Source organism: Ursus americanus, chromosome 4, assembly GCF_024610735.1.
Source record: "Ursus americanus isolate L20-20 chromosome 4, mUrsAme1.1.p, whole genome shotgun sequence".
NCBI classification, from domain to species: Eukaryota; Metazoa; Chordata; class Mammalia; order Carnivora; family Ursidae; genus Ursus; species Ursus americanus.
The window spans coordinates 98,701,621-98,725,124 of NC_142130.1; the positions used below are offsets into that span (position 1 = coordinate 98,701,621).

At 41.7% G+C, this 23,504-nt stretch overlaps 1 protein-coding gene across 10 annotated transcripts in view; it reads left to right on the forward strand.

The window, feature by feature from the left end:
- The window catches only part of PCBP3 (poly(rC) binding protein 3), a 269,593-nt gene that overhangs the window by 64,057 nt on the left and 182,032 nt on the right, over window positions 1–23,504 (forward strand). The gene's annotated exons all lie outside the window — the stretch shown is intronic.

Genomic DNA, 23,504 nt, shown 5'->3' on the forward strand with positions numbered 1-23,504 from the left:
TATTTTAGAACAGTTTTAGATTTGCAGAATTATTATACAGATAATACAGAGTCTCTGTATACCCCACAGCCAGCTTAATATTGTACAGTATGTTTGTCGTAATTAATGGACCAATATTGATATATTAATACAAGTTCATACTTTTGATTTCTTAAGTTTTTCTCTAATGTTGTTGTTCTTTCCTAGAATCCCACCCAGGACACAGAACATTCAGTTGTCGTATCTCTTTAGTCTCTTCTTGGCTGTGACAGTCTTTTATTTTTTTTTATTTTTTATTTTATTTTTTTTAAGATTTTATTTATTTATTTGACAGAGATAGAGACAGTCAGCAAGAGAGGGAACACAAGCAGGGGGAGTGGGAGAGGAAGAAGCAGGCTCATAGCGGAAGAGCCTGATGTGGGGCTCGATCCCATAATGCCGGGATCATGCCCTGAGCCGAAGGCAGGCGCTTGACCGCTGTGCCACCCAGGCGCCCCTGTGACAGTCTTTTAAACTTCCCTTGTTTTTGATGACCTTAACAGTTTTGAGGGCTACTTGAGGGATTCTGTAGAATGTTTCTCTATTGAAATTTATCAGATGTTTTCTGCAGGATTAGTCTGGGGGTGTAGGTGTTTGGGAGGAAGACCACAGAGATGAAGGCATTTCCATCATATATCAAGAGTGTGTGTGTGTGTGTGTATACAATTTGTATACACACACACACACACACATACTATCACTGACTGGTCGATGTTGACACAACGGTAGCCATCTGGCTGGGCCGTGTGTGTCAGCTCTCTCCAGTCCACACCTGCTCTTTCCCCCTGCCCACACTGTCTTCTCTGGGAGAGAGTTGCTATGCACAGGTCATGCTTGAGCAGTGGGAGCATATGCTCCTCTCCCTGACCATGGAGTAGCTCCAGAAATTATTTAGAACTCTCTGCTCAGGAGATTCGTCTGCTCTATCCCATTTGTTATATTTTTTCAATCATTTGTTCATATCAGTATGGATCATGGATGTTCATTCTAGACTTTGGTTTATAGTCCTATGCTGCTTTATTTGCTCTGTTGCTCAAATTGTTGCAGCTTAGGCTGATGGGAGTCCTTTCAGTTGGCTCTTGTGTCCTTCCGGTAGGCCCCATCATTGTGTACATGTGTTTGTTTTGCTTTGTTTTGTTTTGTAAGCGCCTCTTTTCTTTCTGGTGCTATGAGACACTCCAGGCTCACTGTGTGTATATCCTGCCCCTGGCCCTAGAATCAGGACCTGGTCCCTTTTATTGGAGAATGGTATAAGAAGCCATCACTGAGGTGCTCTTGGCTGACAGAGCAGAGGAGATACGTGTGTATATGTTAGCCTGTGTATACACACATTTCTATAAATACTTCCATATGGAACCATCTGTATTGACACTAAGCTAAACATCAGTTCTTACTGAATCCATCACCACATGGGTCATTGCAGCCTCCTCCCCTTGCGTATGCGTAACGTCCTCCGTTAGTGAGACACCTGGCTCCCACCTTCCGCCATCCACTCAGGTGCTCCGTTCCTGTGTATGTGTACAGCAGTGGCAGAATTAACTGGCACTCCCTGGAAAGCCCCTTATCAACTGGAGTATGGTCCTTATGGGCTGCACTCAACTGCAAAGAGACTTAGGTCAGCACCTTATTCCCTGCTCCCTTCAGGGAGCTTGTTTCCTACATTTGTAATACAGTTAGATTCTTCCATTGCATTACACATTCCATCCTGGGATTCCCCCAATATCCTAAATGGTTTTTTAAAAAATTGCATACATTAAGGTTTACTTTTTGTGCTGTAAAGTTTTATGGTTTTTGACAAATGCTTACTGTATTATATCACCATCACTGTGTGATACAGAATGGTTTCACTGCCCTGAAAATCTCCTAGGCTCTGCCTCTTCAGCCCCTTGCCCAAGCCCCAGATAACCACCAATCTGTTTTACATCTCTGCAGTTTTGCCTTGTCCAGAATGTCACATAGTTAGAATCATGTAGTATGTAGCTTTTTCAGAGTGCCTTCTGTCACTTAGCAATTTGTATTTAAGATTTGTCTGTGTGTGTGTGTGGGGAGCTTGATAGGGGCATTTCTTTTTATTGCTGAATAATATTCCATTGTATGAATGTACCATGGTTTGTTGATCCATTCACCTATTGAAAGATGTCTTCATTGCTCCCAGTTTTTGGCAGTTATGAATAAAGCTGCCCTAAACATTCACGGGCAGGTTTTTGTTTGGACATAAGGTTTCAGTTCATTTGGGCAAATGCTGGGAAGCACAATTGCTGAATTATGTATAAGGCTGTGTGTAGTTCTGTAAGAAACTGCCAAACTGTCTTCCGAAGTGGCTGCACGATTTTTCATTCCCACTAGAAATGAATGAGAGTGAGTTCCTGCTATTGCATATCCTTGTCAGCCTTTAGTATTGTCAGTTTTTAACATTTTAACAATTCTAATAGATATGTAGTTGTATTTTGTTTTATTTTTTTAAAGGATTTATTTACTTGGGAGAGGGGGGAATGGACAGAGGGAGAGGGAGAGAGAGAATCTCAAGCAGACTCCCCACTGAGCACAGAGCCCAACATGGGGCTCAATCCCACAACCCTGAGATTGTGACCTGAGCCAAAATCAAGAGTCGGATGCTCAACCGACGGAGCCACCAGGCTCCCCTTTATCTAGTTTTAATTTGCAGTTCCCTAAATCCCAAAATTTGAGATTTTGCTGTGTTTTCATTTGGTGAGTTAGTTTTGAAGATTGACTGTCCTGTACACTTCAAGTAGACTTTCTCTTTTCCAAATGATCTGTGTCCAAGTCTTCCATTGACAGTACAAGCATCAGCTTAGTTTGTGCAGCATTTTTTTAGCCTGAGCTGTTTTCATGATCTACATTTGTGGACTGATGATGAGGCGCCATTGTTAGCCAGGGTTGCTTCTGTACACTTGGCCCTGCAGTGTTGCTGCTTTCTCAGCGAGAGCTGCACGTCAGCTCCCAGCAGCACATGGGAGCTTGGGGATAAATGTATTGTCTAGACTTCAGGAAATTACTCCAAAAGTAATACAGTTCCAGATTTCCATATGCCAACATGGCTCTGAAGTTTTCCTTGGCATTCTGTTATCTTTCTGATCAAACCCAAGCAAGCAAGCCCCTTAGCCGCGTGTTCTGGGTTTTCTGGCTTTGGCCTACAACCTGCCTCTCTAGTTCAACTTACCGCTTCTCCCTTTGCTTTAGCTTCTGTTCCAGCCCAACTGGACTGAGCCCCTGACCTTGTTCTTGTTTTCTATCTGTCAGGTCCGCCCCTCTGCACACTCCGCATAGCCAGTCCTGCCCACATGCCTCGTCTGTCCATGCGCTTCCCTTGTCTACCCAGGAGGACACAAGTGCCTTCCTGAACGTGTAGCTCACTGTTACCTTTGTGAGGCAGAGGGAGACTGCTGGCCCACCTGGTGTTGTGGCCATTAGGGCCCACATTTCCTGTTCCTAACACAGCATGGGCCCCTCGAGGCTGTGCTGCACCCCTTTCACTCCCTGTGCTGTGCCTTCTCTGGAGGGCCCAGCCCGAGTGATGAGTGCCGAGAGCCCAATGCAGGCGGGGCCCTTCTCCACATGCCACCCATCTGGCCATCTCAAAGAGGGGTCCTCCGGAGATGGAGGTCTGCATTGTCTTAGCTTGTGGGCTCTTAGAGATGGCTCTCAGAGACAACGATGCCCACGAGAAGGATGGTGAAGATGTACCGCCACGTGACTCCGACTTGACCTGGGCAGCAGAAAAACCTTGCCCTCTCAACCCAGCTTTTCTCCTGTTTGTACAAACACACGTGTACCCATTTAGTCATATGCAGATTGCTGTCCTCAGGATCTGGTTCTTTATCTGCTTCCGGGTCTCCTCCCAAAACCTTACCAAAGGAGGAGCCTACACGACTCTCATGGCCCTACCCCTGATTTCGGTTTTTGGTTTTTTTCATTTGCCCGCGGTGGGTGTTCTTCTCCTTGTTGGCTTGGCTCAGAAGGGGGCCTTTTGCCAGGGCCACCCATAGTGGGACATGCACAGAGCCACTTGCTCACAGTCTGGTCATGTCCATACTTTGCCTCAGCGTAGGGGTTGGGGAATGTAATGGGTTTATGTTTCTGCCCTTTGGCTTTCTTACCCCAAACAGGCTGGCTGTCTCCACCTTGTCGGATGCTCTGCCTTCCCTGCTGTGTCTCTGTTCACTTCGATGCGGCTGGTTGCATCTCCGCGCCCCTTGCCACTTCAGGGCTCTCACCCTTTCTCTGTTCTGATGGCTCCCTCCCTGGACCTGTCCCATCAACTCTGGACTCAGGTGTCTTGTCACCTATTTGACATCTCCACTCGCGAGGCAAACAAGCATTTCAGACTTACACATCTGAACCGAGCTCTTGAGCTTTCCACTGTGGCTCTAAGCCAGAAGTCTTGGAGCCTCTCTGATTTCTACTTCTTATCTCAAACCCTACATTCAGTCCTCCAGGAAATCTTGTGATTCTGGGCACCCAGCGAGTTGGTGAGAACATCAGGTCTTAAGATTGGATTTAAACAATACAATACAAAATCCACTCACATGCTTCCGATAACATTATCTGGGAGAGAGTTTGATGATATATGTGAAATAAATATACTTGGCAATTAATGCCAGCAAAACTGGTGCAGCTCCATCAGTATCAGATGAGTGCATGTGGCGACAAAAGCTTTGTAATGTAAAATGTTTCTATATGATGATAAAAGAAAACAATCATAAACATAAAATAACTCAATGTGTGTGTGTATATGTGCAATAACTGAACCTCAGAATGTATAGAAAAATTGGCTGATTTACAAGGAGAAATTGATAATTCTGCTATCATATAGACAATTTTAATGTTCCTTTCTCAGGAATCGATAGGTCAGATATAAACACGTACATAAAAGTATACAAGATTTAAACAAGCTGTAGTTCTTCGTCATATAAAAAAACAATAACCAATTGGAGAATACATATTCTCTTGAGGCACATGAAACATTTCAAATCTGACCTTGCATTTGGTCACAAAGTAGACCTCAAGTTCTTTCAGACCCTATCCTCTGACCCAGTGAAGTTAAGCCACAAATCAATCATAGAAACACGGAGAAGGAAAGTTTATGTATTTGACACTTAAAAAACACTAAAAATCATTCAAATTACAGAGGAAGTCACAATGGAATTCTCCAGAATTGACTGATTATAACAATGTAAATTAAGGTTTGTAGAGGGTGACCATGCTTGGGGGGAGGGTTATATCCTTAGAGTTACCTATTTGAAACAAAGGCTCAAAGTTGATCAAATAAGTGCTCAAGTTATGCAGTTAAGAGAGCAAAAGAAAGTATAAGGAAGGAAATGGTAAAGGGAAGAACAGAAATTTGTGAAATGGGAAACAAAGAAAAATAGAAGTAATAAAAGCTGCTTCTTTGTAAAGAAAAAACAGAATTTTCAAACCTTGGGTAAGATTGATAAAAAACTAGAAAGAGAAGGCATGCGTAAACACTGTTAGTTATATCTTGTTAATGATGTGAGCGATCAGCATTAAAGATGGCATTTGTTAATTAAATGCAAACCCAAATCCTGGCAGGGCTTCTCATGGGTTTTTAAGAATTGATCCCAAAATACAGGTAGAAGAGTGAGGAACCAAAATGGCAGGTAAAAAAAAAAAAAAAAAGTACTGGGAGACTTGCCCTTTCAGATGCCAAAGCTTATTATAAAGGTGTAATTGTGTTATTGGCCCAGGGATAGACAGATATGTCCATGCAGCAGAGTTAGGGAACATACACCTTCCTACCCTCATACTCCCCCACACCCTATACTCATACCCTCTCGCACCCCCCCACATCACACCCCCATGCCACACCCACCCACTACCTATCTAAACCCCCATGCCTCCCCCACTGACAGCTCCCCCACACCCTATATCCACACCCTCTCACATGCCCTAATGCCTCCTACCTACGCCACACACCCCATATCTCCTATACCCACATCTCACAAACACCCTCCACTCCCCTACCCACACCCACCCGCCTGTATCCACCACACTCACACCCTCCACAACCCCACTCCCCACATCACACCCCCCATACTCACCCACCACCTATCTATCTACACCCCCAGTTCCCCCCACACTCAAATCCCCCACATCCCACACATCCTACACACCCCCATGCACACCCATTCTTACACTTGGGAATGCATAATATTCGAGGTTGTGTTATAAGTCAATGGGGAAAGGATGGACTTTTTAGTCAATATTGCTGGGATAATCTTCTACCCTATGGTAAAGATAAAATTAGATCCCTACCAAATGCTTCCTATATGAGACTGAATTCTAGATGGAATAAAATCCTGAGTGTGAAAAGCAAAACTAACACTTATAGATGAGAAGACAGAAGACTTTCTGTGACATCTGGGTGCAGACGAATTTCTTAAACCAGGCACAAAAAGCCCTAACTGTAAGGAAAAAGACTGGTTTGTTTGACTATATTATATAGAAAAATCATCTGTATGGTAGATTTTTTATAGAATGAAAAGAGAGACTACAGACAGGAGGAAACATTTGGAAGTCACATAACATGAAGAGGATTAATATCAGAGATCTAGAAGGAATAAGCCTACAATGGATAAAGGTTGACAATTCAAAATGAGGAAACCAGAAAGGTTTTTATAAACTTGTGTGAAAACTGATTTTTCTATTAATCCATGATATATGGATTAAGACAATGAGAGATCTTTTCATATTCATCAAATTGGCAAGCATGAAGTCAATTAATACATATTGGTGAAGTGTGGGGAAAATGGGAACTCTTACACCTTGCTCTTGGAAGTACTGATTGGTATAACTGCTTTGGAGATGAATTTGGTTACATAAGTAAGTGGAAAATGTGCACATAATATGACTCATCAATGCCATTTTCAGGTACTTGCTCTAGAAGATGTTGGCAGGTGCCAAGGATATCGGCATACTGTGTTTGTAATAGTAAAATGGTGCAAACTATCTAATTGGCCTCAGTAAGGAAATCCAGGCATCTGTTTTCTTCACACAGTCAAAAATTATTCAGCATCAAAATGAATGAATTAGATCTACGTGTATCAAGATGCATAAATCTCAGTAACAGTGTTGACTATAAAAAGCCAAGTTAACAAGTAGGGGTACATTATGGTATCTTTTTTGGGTATTTACATAACCAGTAAAGGTATAAACACCTGAATTAAGTAAAGATGGTTTAGATTTTGTCATTACAAACCTATAGGGAAGGAGGGGTTATCATTTGGGTCTAGGGCTTTAGTGATATCTGTGTGCATTTTTGATAGAGTTATGAAGCAAATAAAGCAAAATGTTGACTACTCTTTCTTCTTCATGGTAAGTACATAGATTCCTATTATGTTTATTTTTTTTATTTGAGATATAAATTAACACCCCATGAAAGTGTATAATTGAATGGTTTGGTATGTTTTTGGTATATCACAGAGCTTTGCAGCCATCACCACTATCTAATTTCAGAACATTTTCTACTACCTAAAAAGAAACCCTGGACCATTTGCATTACTCCCCATTCTCCCCTTTCTCCAGTCCCTGAATACCATTAATCTATCTTTTGTCTCTCTCGATTTACCCACTGTGGATGTTTCAGATACATGGAATCACACAGTATGTGGCATTTTGTGTCTGGCTTCTTTCACTTTGTGTAATGTTTTCGAGTTTCATCTATGTTTTAGCATGTATTAGTACTTTATTCCTTTTTATGGCTGAATAATATTCCATTATATGGATATACAACATATTGTTTATCCCTTTATCCATGATGAACATTTGGGTTGTTTCCACTTTTTAGCTATTATGAATAATGCTGTTATGAACATTCGTGTGCTAGTTTTTGTGTAGATGTATGTTTTCCATTCTCATGGTTATAGAGGAGTTGAATTGCTGGGTCACATGGCAGTAACATGTTTCACTTTTTAAGAAACTGCCAGCATTTTCCAAAATGGCTGTACAGTTTTACACTCCCACCAGCAGAGTGTAAGGGCTCCAGTATTTTCACATCCTCGCTAATACTCCTTGTCGTCGGTCTTTTTGATCATAGCCATTCCAGTGAGTGTGAGATGCTGTCTCACTGTGATTCAGATTTGCATTTCCCTGATGACTAATAATGTTTAGAATATTTTCAAGTGTTTATTGGCTGTTTATATACATTCCCTGGGGAAAGGTGTATTCAAATCCTCTGCCCATTGTTTAATAAAATTGTCTTTTTATTGTTGAGTTGTAAGGATTCTTCATATATTCTGGATACTGTTCCCTTATCAAATTTGCAGAAATTTTCTCCCAGTCTGTGGGTTGTCTTTTTACTTTTTTGGAAGTGTCCGTTGAAGCACAAAATTTTACAATTTTGATTAAGTCCCATTTATTTATTTTCTTGTTTTGTGGCTTGTACTTTTGGTGTGACATTTGAGAAACCATGGCCTAACCAACAGTCATGATTTCACCTGATTCTAGGAGCTTTGTAGTTTTAGCCCTTGTGTTTAGGTCTTCAATCTACTTTGAATTAATTTTTGTAGATAGTGTGAAGAAGGGGTCCAAATTTGTGCTTTTACACGTGGATGTCCAGCTGTCTCAGCAGCATTTGTTGAGACAACAGTCTTTCTCTGTTTATTGTCTTGGCACTCTCAGTCGGAAACCATTGACTGTAAATGCAGGGGTTTATTTGTGGATTCTTAGTTCTCTTTCCATGGCAATATTTACAGCATCTATCCTATATCATCTATATCATCTGTGTCAGTATCTATACTCAGATTTTCTCTTTTTTCTTGAGTCAGTTTCAATAGTTTGTATTTATTTCCAGGAAATTGTTCATTTCATCTAGCTAATCTAATTTGTTGATGTAAAATTGTTCTTAGTGTTCCCTTGTAATCCTTTTTATTTCGTAAGTTGGGCAGTAATGTTTCTTTCATTCTTAATTGTAGTAATTAAGTCTTCTTCTGTGTTTCTGAGTCAGTCTAGATGAAGACATGTCGATTTTGTTGGTCTTTTCAAAGAACCCACTTTTGGGGCACCTGGGTTGTTCGGTTGGTTAAGCATCTGCCTTTGGCTCAGATCATGATTTCAGTCATGGGTTTGAGTCCCGCATCGGGCTCTCTGCTCAACAGGGTCTCTGCTTCTCCCTCTACCTCTGCCCCTTCCCCCTCTAGCACTCTCTGTCACTCCCTCTTTCTCTCTCTCAAATAAATAAATAAAAAATCTTCAAAACAACAACAAAAATAAAGAACCCATTTTTGGTTTGCTTTTCCATTCTTGATCTCACTTATTTTTGCTCTAGGGCTTGTTATTTTCTTCTGCTTACCTTTGGTTTAGTTTTGCTTTTCTGGTTTCTTGGTGGAAGTTGAGGTTACTGAGTTGGAATCTTTCTTCATTTTTGAATGTAAGTGTTGACAGCTTTGAAGGAGCTCCTGCCCAGTCCTGCCCTTTGTGGGGCTGTGGCTACGGGGCTGGTCTTCAGGGAGGGGCAGGGAGGAGGCCTGGGAGAAGCACGGCAAAGCTCCTGCTCTTACCTAAATCTGGTTGATTTTCTTGCATAAATAAATAATCCTTGGATTGCTGCAGGCCTTTGGTTAATTCCCAGAGTCCTTAAACAGTTAATTATGAAAATGTGGTCATTGCCCTCATTACATTTATGGAGAAGCAAGGTGCCAGTAGACATTACTGTGCTGCTCCCAGTGATGCCATCTACCTACCATGTTTTGTGATCAAAAAATGAATCACAATGAATGTGATTGCAATAGGTATTTTATAGAAATTGGTTAACCACTTCTAAATGTCATAAGGAAAGAAAATATATAAGACTACCTAGCAAGTTTTGAGAAAGAAAACGGTACATGACTGCTTATCCTATTTGATATCAAAACTTTCTGTAAAGCTAAAGAAATCAAAGCATTTGTATTACAGCTGAAAGAGACAAATAGCTCAATAGAACAAAGTAGAGACTCTAGAGCCCCACTTATGAAAAGGGGGATTCACGTGGGATGATTTAATACCTGGCTGGTATTAAACCCTGCCTAATGAACTCACAAAACAGTCCTATTTGTGGGATTTGCTCGGTTGTTACCAAGCTAGCTGTTCATGGTTTCTCACCATGAGGTTGGGTCGACTTTGCCTCGGAATTAGGGACGTTTTGTCAGCCATGTGAGAGGAGGCTGTGGGAGACGGGGGTGCTTCGCAGTGGATGTGCGGTGAGTCGCCGACAGCTGTTGGGTGTTCACAGCATAAGAGAGGACACCCCCACCATTTTCAAGGTGGCGCAAGGGGTCATCGCTGGGATTGCCAAGGGAAGACAGCTGAGGAATCCCCGCAGAAAGTATGGATATGACTTCTCCCAGCATGATACCAAACCTGGAAACTACAAGAATTCCAGATTTCAAAACTTCTGTAGAACACGATCACCACATACCAATTCAGAGGCTGGTAAAAGGAGGTGGGGACATGTGCTAGCCAATGGTTAGTAGAGCGGGCCTCTGGATCCATAACTAAAAGATAAGCTGTTGTGAAAATAGTGAGGGGCTTTAACACGCATGACGCTTTTGTGCCTGAAGAGAGACACTTGGTGTTATTTGTTCTTTGTTTAAGACATACTATGTTAAGTATATATAAATATATAATTTTTAAAAATAATTTAAGCAGTGTTAGAAATTATTATTTTAAATATATTAACAGTAAAAAAAAACATGCAGAAATAAAATGATTACAAAATCTATTACTATAATAGTAAACCTCAAAAAATACGTGTGCTGTAGTTTTAATTCATTTCTCCACCACCGTGCCCCCTGCAGGCTGACAGTGGTTTTTTGGAAGCTTACCTGCGCAGCTCTGAGAGGGCAGGTAGCCTCCCGCAGCACGGCAGTAGAGCTGCAGTCTGGCAGGACCCGGTCATTGGGAGACTGGGCAACTTTTGTCTAAGATGATTTGGACCTTGAGTTCAGCCTGAGCTCCTGTCTCAGGTTAGAATCTAATAATGATTCTCTCTTGCGCTGATGCCCACAGCCTGGCTGGGGCCCCTGTTGCTGCCCAGGGCCACCTGATGTGTGGGGGTGCCTTGCTTTCTGGGCACACCTCTGTATTGTAGGCCCTCCGCCTTCCGCCTCCACTCATGGAGACAGCTGCTTGGCAAAGAGCTTTGTTTTTGTTTGTTCATTTGTTTGTTTTCGGTGGAAAGTACTGTTAGAGGCTAAAATCTCAGCTCCAGGATTCCACTTTTCATGAATGAACAGAAGACAGACCTGTTACCACTCTGAGTTCACGATGAGTGCCTCCCAGTTCAATTTGATTATTATTAGGTCCATCAAGTTTTTTAAATCTAATATAGAAAACACCTGAATTTCTACTTTGCTATACTCTATTTACTTAAGTTTGCTGAACCTTTGACCAGAAATTAATGTACATCCTCCTTTTTTTATCCTCGTGTGTTTTCATTGATTCTCACCCAGTGACTTTGTTGCTGGATTTTGAACAGGCAGTTTATGGAAGGAACAGAGATACCAACGAACATGGTAAGATGCTACTCCTCAGCGCTAACGGATAAATGCACACACATCATTCTTCGCCTTATTGGCATATATTTTGGGAAAGCTTATAATACAGAGTTTTAGAAGAGAATCACAGAGACCATCCTGTCACATGTTACTTGGTGTCTCAGAGAGTGACTGGACAGAGCAGGGGGCCTGGGGGCTCTTCATCCTTGTGTGTCAGGGGCTCTGAAATTCTCAGGCACTTTGGCTGAAAATTCTGCTCTCAAGAATTCGTCTTCAGGAGACAACCATAGGGGATGTTCATTGCAGCATTAATTTAAATAATTAACAAGTGGAAGCAGCCTGAAGGCCCAATAGTAGAGGATTTAGTAAACCAGTTATGTTCTCCTACAACATAGAGAATATTAAGCAGCAGTTAGCATTTACAGGATTGACTTATGGCATGAAAAAATGTACCCAGCATATGAAGTCAAAATACACACAAGAACAGTATATATGACATGAAATATTGGGGTTTGTGTGTGTGCTATGTGCCTGTGCGTGCCTATACCTATGTGTATGTGTGTGTGTGTGTGTGTATTTTAAAGGCCTCAAGGAGATACAACCAAAGGCTTATGGTGTCTGTTTCTGAGATCTGGAACCGCTGCTGATACCTATGTTCACACATTTTTGAATTTTCTAAATTTTCCTAAAAGAACAAATATGATTTTTATAATCATAGGAGAAATAATATGTTTTTTTAAATTAGAGAATAATTATATGAAAATTGGTCTGATTTTCTAAGCATAAGAGCAAGTAATTTCAAATAGTAGATAAGTTTTGTTTTTATGGACAGATTTCTTCAGGTATCAATAAACATTATTTATAAGCCTAAAAAAAAGCTGTTATGAACATTTTCTACAGATATTACAGACACAGATATATTACATTGTTCTGAAAGCACATACAATTATTACATTTTGTTCAAAGAATATATAGGGAGCGCCTGGGTGGTGCAGTTGGTTAAGTGTCTGACTCTTGGTTTTGGCTCAGGCCCTGATCTCACGGTCATGGGATCAAGCCCGGTGTTGGGCTCCGTGCTCAGCACAGAACCTGTTTGAGATTCTCCCTCCCTCTCTCTCCCTCTGCCCCACCTGCTCGTGCATATGCACTCACTCTCTCTCAAATAAATAAATCAATCTTCAAAAAAATATATATAGGTAAATGTTATAATGAAAAACGTCTAGAAGAAAATAGAAGTTTATTGCTGTTGGTGTTTTTGTCTGGGAGTTGCAGGTGCTTTTAAATAAATTTCTTGCACTTTTCTGCACTTTCCAAACTTTCTGTATGAAGAGTAGGCATGTGTTTTGTTGTCACAGGATGTACACTTGGTTTCATAAAGGTAGAATCTCTGCGCGTGGCGGGGTACCCGTGCAGGGGGCAGCTTCTCTCGTCAGGTGTTCCAGGGCACGGGTGTGCAGAGCTCACCCTCTATCACTGATTGAAACCCTTGTATTTGGGGAGTTGTCCAGAAAGTCTTGTAGATGTATCTTAGGCAACTTTAGTACCTGATGAGAACCCACACAGATCTCCTGTGTCTGATTCTGGTAATGAGAGTGACCCCCTCAGAAAGCCAAGGAGGTAAAAATAATGGAATTTAAAATTTTAATTTAATAAGCCCATGTACTAACTGAGATCGAAACCAAAATCCTTTTTATATATGATTGCAAGTTCATACTGAATAAAGTTCATCAGTATAATATAAAAATATTGAAACATGGATGTACATGTCTGTATTCACACACATGGAGTATGATCTGTTAAATGGGAAAATGAAACAAAAAATACATCCTCCCCAAATGGGCACAAGCCTATCTTCTAAGCGGTGGAAGCACATAGTCACTGGTGTGTGGCCAGATGAGAGGGCCTGCTGTCCCTAGCCAGGGAGCGAGGCGGGCCCACCATGCAGGGGCTCTCAGGGTCTGTGTTCGTTGGCCTTATTGACCACGTGCGTTGACCTCTACATGCTATTTTTTGAAGTGGAGGAGTAAAGAAGCTCAGCGCCCTGGCTACCTCCTTTTCTTTTCTCCTGAGACCATCACTAAGAGTATAATTACTTAGAAAGGGTAATTGCATTGGTGGATTCTGTGATGGAAATGAAGCTGAATCATCCTTGCCTGTCCTCCCCCCTACAGAAGCTCTTTTAAACCCTAGTTACCCCTGACTCTTGTTGGCACTGCAGAACTTGAAGTTCATTCTGCAGCAGGGGGTAGGTTAGTGAGATACTCTGTCGCCCAGATCTGGAGAGATTTGGAGTCAAGGCTGTCTTCCTCCTGAAGTCAGATCTTTGCTATGGCCTTAGGTAAAAAAGTGGCATTTGCTTGTCTTCCTGTATTGAGATCTAAGTGTGAGCTCCCATTTAGCAAAAATAGGACCTATAAGCAGATTCCTGGGAGCTGCTTTTCCAACTGTGTCCTGCTGCAAATCCATCAGCCTTACCCCAGGTCTCCATTAAGTAGCCTTTAGAAGTGGTGGTCTAAAACGTTCCACGTGGTGGTCCACAGCCACTACCCCCATTCTGCTGGTCTCTGATCGCTCATCCTCCTCTGATGCGGGAGCCCTAGAAGCCAACTCTATGTTGGAAGAAATGGAACGTGTGGGGTCCCAGTGAGGGGGGACATCAAGGACTCTCCCTGCCATCATAGCCATGGGCCGGGCCATTCTGTAACATGAATATTAAAATTCTCGTGTAAAATGTCAGCAGTGTCCATGTGAGTGTGAGGACGACCAGGGGTATCAGATATGTGGATTTGTGTGGGTAGCCATGGGTGAGGGAAAAGGCAAATAGCAAGAAGCTCTGGGGTTGGCATGGGGGCCTCAGTGGATTCCAGAAGAACACCTCCCTCCCTGAGTTGTCGGCTGAGTGATTTCAGGCTATTGGAACATGTAGGCTGCTCTGGTCTGAGGAGGCTGTGGGAGAACCACCTTCAGGAAGGGAGGGCTTCTCTTTTTGGTAGATGCTCTGGTTGGAATACTAAGATTCTATAAATTCCTCTGCACCTAACAGTAACATTACTATTATTTGCATCTATGGCTAAATTCATGAAAAGAATAGAATTTTGCTTGTTCGTTTTGCCTCATTTCTAGTCAGTGCTTTTAAAATGTGTTTCTAATGCTAAAATTCTGTTGTGGTTGTGTGTGGTTGCATTTGCGATGCTGCAGGGTCATGTTCAAACCAGGGACGAAGGGGAAAGCCTGCGCTCTGGGCTGTGGCTCGTGTGGCCCAGGCGTGGTCAGCAGCAGTGTTCGCCTGGGCCATGTGAACACCACAGAGCCCTAAACTCTGAGCAAGTGACAGCGTCTGATCAGACCTGCTCTGACTGTGTTTTGACTTGCAAGGCTCTCATGGTAGGTACGTCTTCTCTTGTCCGCGCCCCCCCATCCAGTAAGTGTTATTTTATTTTGTTCTTTTGAAGAAAAGAGAGAATACCCACAGATGTAGAGGTATGCACATCCCGAGTCTCCCAGCGCACGTACAGTTCTGCCTGTTGTCCTTCGGAGTCTTGCCCTTCACTCAGGGAGGGGAGCCCTGACCTGCATGCAGGCCCCCGCTTGGTGCACTGCCTGTCCTTATGTCTCTTCACACGGGCACCCGTCTGTCCAACATGTACAGAGGACCTGCCTTCCGCCAAGTTCTCTTCCCGGAGTTCAGTCCCTGCCACTATGGGGCTCACTTGTGGTGGGGGTGAGAGACAAGAGTCAAGAGAAATAAGTTAAAAATGCAGTGGTGCCGGGCAGGTGGATCAGAGCAGGAAGACCGGCAAGGAGTTGGGAGCACCTGCCAGGTGGCCCAGGAGGCCTTTCAGAGGAGGTGGTGGTCAAGCTGGTGGCATGACAGAGCTTACACACAGTGTGGCTGCAGCAGTGGCTGGGTGGTAGGAGCGCAACATGGGAGGGCAGTGAGCAAAGGGTGGGTGAAAATGTGCTTTGGAGAATAAGGGCGGCTGTCAGCCTTCCCTCTAAGAAGTTCTGGTGTTACTCTTAGCACGAGGCTTCGGAGCTGCAGGGGAGGTGGTTTTGGTTGGGAGGCTACAGCCTGCAAGAGGGCAGATGGTGGGCATGGTGGGTGCTAGGGCTAGGTCAGAGGCTGTGCTAAGGCAGAGCTGACGGACTTGCTGGAGGATGGGTCAGGGAGGTTGGTGAAGACGATTAGACTGAGTCCCAGCGGGCTGAGCACATGAGGTGCGATGACCTTGGGATCGTCAGGGATTGGTCTTGGACTTGATATCTAGACATCCTAGTTTCTTGGTCAGGTGGGTAGTTGATGCAGAAGCTCAGGGGAGAGGGCTTGGCAGGGAGTTGGATTTAGGGAATCCAGTGGAGAATATATTTATGGTTATGGACTGGATGGGCTCACCTGGAGAAGGAAAGTCAGTAGAGAGGAGCAGAGCTCCCCCAGTCCAACCCCAGAAACCAGAGGCCTGAGGGGGCTGGTGCTCTGACCCGAGGCCCTCACTGTGTGTTCAGGGCACCCCGCCCCCATCCCCCGGGTCCTAGGCTTTCTCTTGCCAGTGCTCTGTAGGCTTCTAGGAGCACTTGATCCGGCCAGGGCTGCCTGTCCCTGTCCAGCAGACAGTGCAGCCATTTTTGATGTTTAGGTCTCTCTCTTGGAGGTTTGTCTCTTTTAAATTTCTTCTCGCATGGCATTCAGGATTTGGAGGAAAACATCTCCATGTGACCTGCACACTCCACTCCTGTGCTGGGTGCTGGCTGGTCTGCACGGCTTGCTTTTCTCTGCCTGCCTGACCATCTTTCCATGTGCGTGTGTGCCATCCATATGCTGACTTTGGCGAAGTATTTGGTTAAGTATTGTGCCCATTTTAAAATGATGTTTTTTGTTTTCTAATTAAATTTTGAGAGTTCCGTGTGTTCCTGACAGTCCTTTATGGGGCAGTGTTCTCCTGGTCTGCCACTTCACTCATCATTTTTATATCAGTGTCTTTTGATGAAAAGTTTTAAATTTTGATAACATCCAACTTATCTATTTTTTTCCTTTTATACATCATGTCTTTTGTATCGCTTAAGAATTGCTTGTGAAACCAGAGGTCTGTAAGATCTCCTCTTGTTCTTTTTTTCAAAAGTCTTACAGTTTCAGTTATTGCATTTAAGTCTATGATCTATCTTGAATAATTTTATATAGAATGGGAAGAAAATACCAAGATCCTTTTTTTTTTTTTGTACATGGTGTCTAATTGTTTCAGCATCCGTTGTTAAAAATATTATCCTTTCCCCATTCAATCACCTTGGAACCTTTGTCAAAAATCATTTGGCCATGTATAGGTGTGTGTTTTCAAGGGTACCCGGGATTTATTTCAATCAGGAATGGTAAGAAAGGCCGACATGGAAATGACTGTCATGAAGGAGGAAGTTTATGCTCAGAGGTCCCAAGAAACAGGAGGCAGGCCGCCCAGGGCCCCACGAGGAAGCACCACGGTCCATCAGGAGGCAGAGGCGGTGAGGGGAAAATGTGGGCAAGAGTATTATTGTGGTTTCTGTGGGAGGAATAGGTGAGGCCGGGTCTGCAGGCTTAAGTTTGGCTCGTTTGAACAATTTCAGCAGGCCCTAGGGCATAGGGGCTGTCCCTTGTTGTCTGGTCCCTGGCCCTGGGGTGATTAGGGCAGGGGGATGGTGGCCCAGGTTGAGAGCCCCTTAGAGGAGGTGGTGCAGGTGGGGGATTGGTTGGTTTGCTCCTGGGGTGAGTTATTTATCCTATCTAGAACTGGCTAACTCTAGGAAGGCAATCCCTCCAGGGTCAGCAAGGCAAAGATGTCAAAGCATAAGAACACAGAAAATTAGAAACGTGATTAACAAAGTACAGACTGTTTCTGGACTACCCTGTTCCTTTTGGTCAATCCGTCCTTACCGCTGTAGCTTTATAATAAATCTTGGAATAAAGCAGTGTAAGTTCTCCCACTTTGTTCCCTTTCTCAAAGTTGTTTAGGCTGTTTTATTTCCTTCATATTTCCATACGCATTTTAGAATCCACGTAGCCTGTTCTGATTTTGATTGAGATTGCACTGAATTGATAGATCACCTTGGTGCGATTGACCTCTTGTTGAGTAGAAGTGCTCAGAGGGGACATCCTTAGTTTTTTTCCTGATCTTGAGCGTATGCATCAGCCTCTCACCCTTATGTATGACATTAGCTGTGTATTCTAGCTGGCGCTCCTTCGTAAGGCACGGAAAGTGCTCTTACAGTATGGGTTTGCAGAGAAGTTTTTCATGAGTGATAATGAATTTTGTCAAACGCTTTTTCTGCGTCTATAGAGACAATCGCATAGTTTTCCTTTATAAGTCTGTTTGTATGGCCCATCCATATAACTCAGTTATATTGATTTTTAAAAAGTTATTAAACCAATTGCATTTCTGGGTTGAAATCCACTTTGTCATACATATTTTTTTTATATTACATGGTTTGATATGCTAAAATTTAAGAATTTTTGTAACTGTATTTATGAGGAATATTGGTTTGTTTTACTTCTAGTGTATTTTTCTGGTTTAGATATCAAATTAATATACTTGCCTCATTGAATGAGTTGGGAAGTGTTCTCTTATTTTAAATTTTCAGGATGAGTTAATAAGGAATTTGTCTTATTTTTTTCCTTGAATATTTGCTAGAATTCACCACTGAAGCCATCTTTTTTTGGTGGGAAGGCTTTTAACTTGAGTTCCATTTCTGAATGCATATAGGGTTATCTATAACCTTCTTGAGTGAGTTTGGATAGCTTGGTTCTTCTAAGCATTTGTTCCATCTATATTATTAAATTTATGCCGTGCAATAGATCCTAACATTCCCTTATTACATTCTGTTTTATTTATTGACTGACTGGCATGAAATTCACATAACATACAATTAATCATTTTAAAGTATACAATTCAGGGCGCCTGGGTGGCTCAGTCGTTAAACATCTGCCTTTGGCTCGGTCATGATGTCACGGCCCTGGGATCAAGCCCCTCATCGTCGGATCAGGCTCCCTGCTCGACGGGAAGAAGCCTGCTTCTCCCTCTCCCACTCCCCCTGCTTGTGTTCCCTCTCTCGCTGTCTCTCTCTCTCTCTGTCAAATAAATAAATAAAATCTTAAAAAAATCCCCGAAGTGTACAATTCAGGGGCATTCAGTGCATTCATAGGGTTGTGCAACTACCACCCGGTTTCAGACTTTTTGACAACTTTTTCATCATCCCAGAGAAATGCTCCACGCTGATTAAGTAATTACTTCCTATTTCTTCTTTCCCCGTCCCCTGGACACCACAAATCTGCTTTCTATCTCTTTGGATTGACCTATTCTGGGTATTTCATTTAAATGGAATCATATAGTATATGAACGTTTGTGTCTGGCTTCTTTCATTTAGCGTCATGTTTTCAAAGTTCATCTGAGTTGTAGGGTGGATCAGTACTTCCTTTTTCTTAATTGCTGCAGAATATTCCATTGTATGGATATTTAACAGTTTGTTTATCAATTCATCCATTGATGGACTCTTGAGTTGTTTCTGTGTTTTGGCTATTGTAGAATAATGAGGCTATGAGCAAGTATCTGTTTGATTCCCTGATTTCAGTTCTTCTGGATGTATAACTTGATGTGAAATTGCTGAGTCATGGAAATTCTATGTTTACCTTTCTGAAGAATTGGCAAACTCTTCCATAGAGGCTGTACAGCTTTACACTCACACCTGTGACATGTCAAGGTGCCTGTTTCTCCATGTCCTCACCAACACATGTTATTTTCTGCTGCTTCAATTATAGCCATCCTAGTAGGTGTAAAATGGTTCTACATGGTGGTTTCGACTTAATTATCTTTTAGTGGCCTTTGTATCAGTTGTAGTATTCTATTTATCATTATTGAGACTGGTAAATCTGTGTCTTCTCCCTTTTTCTCCTGGTGAGTGTGGCTAGATGTTTATTAATATTATTGATCTTCTCAGAGAACCAATTTTTTACTTCATTAATTTTGTGTATTATTTTTCAATTGGAAGTATATCTGACACACAGTGTTACATTTGTTTCAGATATACAACATAATGATTTAACAATTCTGTATTTTTTTCTTTTTTTTTTTTTAAGATTTTATTTATTTGACAGAGAGAGCCAGCCAGCGAGAGAGGGAACACATGCAGGGGGAGTGGGAGAGGAAGAAGCAGGCTCCCAGCGGAAGAGCCTGACGTGGGGCTCAATCCCAGAACTCTGGGATCACTCCTGAGCCGAAGGCAGACGCTTAACGACTGAGCCACCCAGGCGCCCCTGTATTTTTTTCTTAATTGACTTTCAGATCATGTATTTCTATTCTTAATTTTTTTTCCTTCTGCTTACTTTGGAATTAATTTGCTCTCTCTTTTTCTTTCTAATTTTGTGTAGTGAAAGCTTAGGCTATTGATTTGAGAACTTTCTTTTTTCTTAATCTAGGCATTTTAGTGCTATAAATTTTCCTCATGATACTGCTTTTGCTGCATCCCACACAGTTTGATATGTTGTGTTTTCATTTTTATTCAGGTAAAAATGCTTTCTAGTTTCCACTCTGATTTCTTCTTTGACTCATGTGTTACTTATAATTGTGGTATTTTTCTGTTACTGATTTCTAATTGAATTCCGTGGTGGTCAGGGAACACACTACTTCTGATTTAAATCTTTTAAGTTTATTAAGACCTTTAAAAATGGCTCAGAATATGGTCTTTGAAAATATTCCATGATCACTTAAAATAATATGTACTGTGCTGTTGTTGTGTAGAGTGCTCTGTAAATGTCCATTAGGTCATGTTGGTTGATAGTGTTGTTTGAGTCTCATATATCCTTTATTGATCTTCTGTTTTAGTTGTTTGACCCTTTATTATTATGTAATGCCCCTTTTTACTTCTGATAGTATTCTTTGCTTTGCTCTGGGACCTACTTTTTCTGATGTTAATATAGGCATTTCATCTTTCTTTTTATTAGGGCTAGCATGGTACATCTTTTCCAATCTTTGTCTTTCAACCTATTTGTATATTTGTATTTAAAGTGGGTTTCTTATAAACAGCATACAGTGGGCTTCTCGGTTTTTTAAATCCACTCTTAAGATCTCTTCATTTTAATTAGCATGTTTATACCATTGATATTTAATGTGGGTATTGATATAATAATGTTTAAACCTATTATTTTGCCATTTTTTTTATTTGTCCCATTTGTTATTAGTCCTCTTTTTCTGCTTTATAATGGACTGAGTACTTTTTATTTTTATTTTTTTAAAGATTTTATTTCTTTATTTGTCACAGAGACACAGAGAGAGAGAGAGAGAGCACAAGCAGGGGGAGTGGCAGGCAGAGGGAGAAGCAGGCTCCCTGCTGAGCAAGGAGCCTGATGGAGGACTCTATCCAAGGACCCTGGGATCATGACCTGAGCTGAGGCAGACACCCATCCAACTGAGCCACCCGGGCATCCTGGACTGAGTACTTTTTGTGATCAATTCTAGCACCTTTACCAACTTAGTGATATCTCTTTAAGAGGTTGTTTGAGATTCATTGAGTATATCCTTACCACCATCTGTCAAGTAATATTATACTTTTCCACTTAGAGTATAAAACCTAATAACAGTATACTTCCATCTCACTTCTCTTGGCCTTTACGTTATTATTGCCAAGCCATTTACTTCTACATTTTATAAACCCCATCCTACGTTGTTATTATTTTTGCTTTAGTCTGTTATCTTTTAAAACAATCTTAAAATTAAGAAAAAGGCTTTTATATTTATTCATGAATTTTGTTTCCAGTACTTTTCATTTCTTTTTGTAGATCTGGATTTCCTTTTGATATTGTTTTCCTCTTGTGTGATGAACTTAGTTTAATATTATTTGTAGTTTAAGTATGTTGGTGATGAATTATTTTAGCTTTTGTTTGTTGGAAAAAGTCTTCATTTTGCCTTTGTATTTGAAAGTTATTTTCATTACGTATGGTATTTCAGGTTGACAGTTTTGTCCTTCCTTACTTTAGAGATACCATTCTACTGGTTTCTGGCTTGCATTGTTTCTGAGAATTCCTCTGTCTACCATGTCTTTGTCCTTCTGTACATAATGTTTCTTTTTTGTCTGGTTGTTTTAAAGATTTTCTCTTTAGATATGCTGATTATGATGTGCCTTGGTTTAATTTCCTTCACGTTTTCTTCTGTTTGGGGATTGTTGACTTTCTTGTATTTATAGGTTCATAATTTTCATCAAATTTCAAACTTTTTTTGTCATTATTTTTTGAGATCTCTTTTTTTGTCTCATCTTGTCCTCCCCCTCTGGGTCTTCAGTTACATTATACTTACATAATTTGTGTGTGTGTGTGTGTGTGTGTGTGTGTGTGTGTGTGTGTATTTCTGCTTTTTTGGGGGTCTTTCTTTAAATTTCATTTCAGATAGTTTCTGTCTGCTCAGATTGTTTTGTCTGCACATTGACTAATCTTTCCTTTTGTAGTGTCTAATGTGATGTTAATCCCATCAAGTATATTTTCATTTCAGATGTTTGACTTGGGCTTTTTTAAAATGCTTTTCATGTCTCTCCTTAGCGTATTGTGCTTTTCTCTATCTTCTTGAATATATACAGTGTCTTTGTAATAGTACTTTAAGGACCTTGTGCACTAATTATTTCCTTGTATTTCTAATTGATCAACTATTCTCATTATGAGATAATATTTTCATGCTTCTTTGCATGCCTGGTAATTTTTGAATGGATGAAAGACATTGTATATTTTATGTCGTTGGGGTCTGTATTCTTTAAAATATTTTAAATTTTTTTGGAGAACTGCATTTAAGTTGCTTGGAAAGTTTAGATCCCCACAAAGGTGATATGTTGTTGGACATTGTTAGGCAGTACCTGGTTTAGTACACCAGCTTGATCTGTTGATAATATGGCCCTGCTGCTGAGCCAGTGCTCTTCCAAATGCTCAGCCAGTGGCCCCATGTGACAAGGTTTCCTCATCTGGTTGTTGGAAGTGTGAACCATTCCTAGAGCTGTGGGAGCTACAGCTGCTGTTTGTTCTGCTCTTTCTGTTGGCTCCTTCCTTGGCCTCAGATAGATTGCTCACCCACACTTGCTGATCAGTGTCTAGGTGAAGCCTCAAGTGATTCACCCAGAGGTCTCTGGAGCATTTCTCTCTGCAGCTCTCTCCTTTTGGGTACTCTGCCCTGCTAATTCTAGCTGCTCTGTGTCCCTGAATTTCAACTGTTTCTTCATCTCGGGACTCGCCTGACTTTGCCTGGGTTCCTCTTTTCTGCACTGTAGCCAGAAAACTCCCCCCAAACTGTAGGCAGGGCAGTTGCATTGTATTTGTTTCCTTCACTCAGGGATCATCGTCCTGTGTCTCAAAACCCTGTCTCATGTCTTTTGTCTGGTTTTTTTTTGCTGGAGAGTCGATCTGGTCTGTCTTCTTCTGTCTCGGCTAAAAGCGGATGGACATCCTCTGTTAGGGGTTTCTAATCTTCCTCTGGTCTTCAGTCATCATTGTATACAGGCCTTGGGTCCTCTGGTCTTCAGTCATCATTGTATACAGGCCTTGGGCTGCCTGTAGGAGCCTTCGGCAGTGCCACTTACATGCACATTAAGTTTTTGCAAAGGCAGGGTGCCTTGTCCTATCCAGGTGAAGCATTCTTCAGACTTGGAGCTGAGACCACATGGTGCCCTAGGGGTCCCACCTAGCCTCCCCGCCCCCCAGTCTTCTCCTTACCGGTAGCTCCCCACGGGCCCACAGGATCGAGAATCTATACTTTCCCAAACTTTCCCAACACTTTCCACCCAGCTTTATGACTGTGGGTCAGGGTTTATGGGAGTCTGGGCTCTAAACATGTATCTGTATCTTAACTTCTGAACTCAGTTTAGAATCTAACCTCTTTTATGGAATTTTTTTCCTCTGGGAAACTGCCTTCGACCTCCTAAATAACTGATTTATGAGTACAGTCTTTTAATAAATTCCTTTGGTTTGATAAAATTTGGCATCTA